Raw genomic sequence first — 2820 nt, 5'->3', positions numbered from 1 at the left:
AGAAGTTAAACTTACTCTGCTGAAGTTTGGTCAGTGGCATTGATGATTAAAAGACTGTTGGTGCAAGAGGTGTTAATTTCCCTGGTTTTATAGGTATCTGTCAGAGCAGGACCTCTATCCTATGTCCATCAGCCTGTGAAACACACCTGAAACCAGGACCCAACTCTGCTTCCTGCCTTGCTTACTAGTTTATCACCTTCCACTTCACTCCATCCTATTCTCATATACCAAAATCTACTCATTCATGGCAGGCCCACTTCCAAAACTGCTCTCAAAACAGGACCTCCTCAAAAGATGTTCAAAGTGAAGTGAAAGTGTGATACTGCTTACAAGGGTAGCTGGGAAGTACTATACTGTGCCATAGAATCATAGAATGGTTTGGTTTGGAAGGGACCTTAAAGATCATCCAGTTCCAACCCCCCTGCCATCAGCAGGGACACCTTCCACTAGAACAGGTTGCTCAAAGCCTCCATGCTTAGGAATAATGTGTGGCACGTAACTGGTCCCACAGACCCTTCTGCAGATGAGTAATCCTGTCAAAGGCAGTTGAGTGCATTTGATTAAGGATTACATGTGATTAGTGGTCTGCAAGGTTAAGAGTGCGACCTGTATCATTAATGAGTATTCATATATTAATGCTTCTTTGAGCAGGAGGTTGAACTAGATGACCTCTGAGATCTGTTCTAACTATTATTATCGCACTTATATTATGCAAATAGATACTGCATTTACAAAAAACATACTAATTGAATAAGCTAAGTTCTAACAAATCATTGCAATTATTTTACCTGTTGCATCAATTCTTGATTCTCTGTCAGTTATACAATGAGCATTGAATTATTTCAGCTGTTTCAGCAGCTTTAGGAAGAAGCATCTTCCTACACATCTTATGTGTAGATTTAGATTAGACATTAGGAAGAAATTCTTACCTGTGAGAGCGGTGAGACACTGGAACAGGTTGCCCAGAGATGCTGTGGATGCCCCCTCCCTGGAAGTGTTCAGGGCCAGATTGGATGAGGATTTGAACAACCCGGTCTAGTGGAAGGTGTCCCTGCTTATGGCAGAGGGGTTGGAACTAGACGATCTTTAAGGTCCCTTCCAACCCAAACCATTCTGTGATTCTGTGATCATGTTGTAGCATGGAGTTGCAAATTTGACCCAAGTTTAAGATTTAAAACAGTAAGAGAAATACACCCATGCCTTTTTGTCTATTGCATTGAATTCCTTGTATACAGTTTTATATCAGATTTAATTCCTTGTGTAGAAATTCCTTCCTAGCATACAGCTGACTCTGTTCCAGTTCTGGAACTAGTCCAGAGTAGAATACCCAAATATTTGATGCTTGATGTGCAGTTGAGCTGTGGGAATGGACTGAAGCTTACTCTGCCCATTTCAGGTATAGCTGGCACTGAGACTACGGTAACAAAGCCATCAGTGCAGGTTAGCAGTCTAGGAAAGGCTTGAGGCCCTAAAAACTTTCTAAAGCAAAGACTCAGAATGTGAGAGGACATTCTTATATTTAAAAAAAAACAAACCTGAAAACAACCAACCAACCAAAAAAAAACCCCAACAAAGCCCCCTACTGTTAGAATGTTCCAAATATAAGTAGATGTTGAGACACAACTGTTTGAGTTTAATAAATGATGTATGTTAAGTTAATATTAAGATGAACAGCCTTTACCATTATTTAAGAAATTGTATTTTAATTAACAGTGGTATGACCCTTCTCATTCAGGTGTATGGGGAATTCATATGGAATTCCTTCCTGTGTTTGGATAAAATTTGTGCCTATTGATACCCCTTTAACTGTTCTTACTTAGTATTGTTAATTAATTTTTAAGAAAAAAGTTGTTGATGAGAGAGAAAATCTCAAAATTACTGGCTGTAAAAGGCCAATCACTTTCACATGTATGTGACCAGAAGTGTTTTTATGTAACATTTATCCTTCCAAATATGTTAATTAATCACAGGAAGAGAATATAGTTGTTGTCATGTCTTATTTGCAGCACCATACTGGAGACCGTCTTGGGCACAGTGATCATGAGATGGTAGAGTTTTCTGTTGTTGGGGAAGTCAGGAGAGGGGTCAGCAGGACTGCCACCTTGGACTTTTGGAGGGCAGACTTTGGGCTGTTCAGGAGTCTGGTTGGCAAATCCCTTGGGAGGCAGTCGTGAAGGGAAAAGGAGACCAGGAAGACAGTCTTTAAGGAGGAAGAAGACCAGGAGACAAAGGAGACAGTCTTTAAGGAGGAAATTTGAAAGGTACAGGAGCAGGCTGTCGCCATGTGCCTGAAGATGAGCTGGTGGGGCAGAAGACCTGCCTGGCTGAACAGAAAGCTTAGGCTGGAGCTAGGGAAAAAAAATGATCTGTGGAAGAAGGGACAAGCAACTCATGAGGACTACAAGGACCTTGTGAGTAGGGATAAAATTAGAGAGGCCAAAGCCCAGCTAGAACTCAATCTAGTGACATCAGTAAAAGACAATAAAGAATGCTTCTTTAAATACATTAGTAACAAGAGGAGAGCTAAGGAGCATCTTCATCCTTTGTTGGATACACAAGGAAACATTGTGAGAAAGGATGAGGAAAAGGCTGAGGTACTTAATGCCTTCTTTGCCTTGGTCTTTAATGGTAAGACAGGCTGCTCTCTGAATACACAGACCCCTGAGCTGGCAGACAGGATTGAGGAGCAGAATGACGCCCCCATAATCCAAGGGGAAATGGTTAGTGACCTTTTGCACCACTTAGACATCCATAAATCTATGGGGCCAGATGGGATCCACCCCAGGGTACTGACTGAGCTGGCAGAACTGCTCACCAAGC

Source organism: Antrostomus carolinensis, unplaced genomic scaffold (genome assembly GCF_000700745.2).
Source record: "Antrostomus carolinensis isolate BGI_N321 unplaced genomic scaffold, ASM70074v2 scaffold30620, whole genome shotgun sequence".
Classification (NCBI taxonomy): Eukaryota; Metazoa; Chordata; class Aves; order Caprimulgiformes; family Caprimulgidae; genus Antrostomus; species Antrostomus carolinensis.
Note: the sequence above shows the minus strand (reverse complement) of the source record.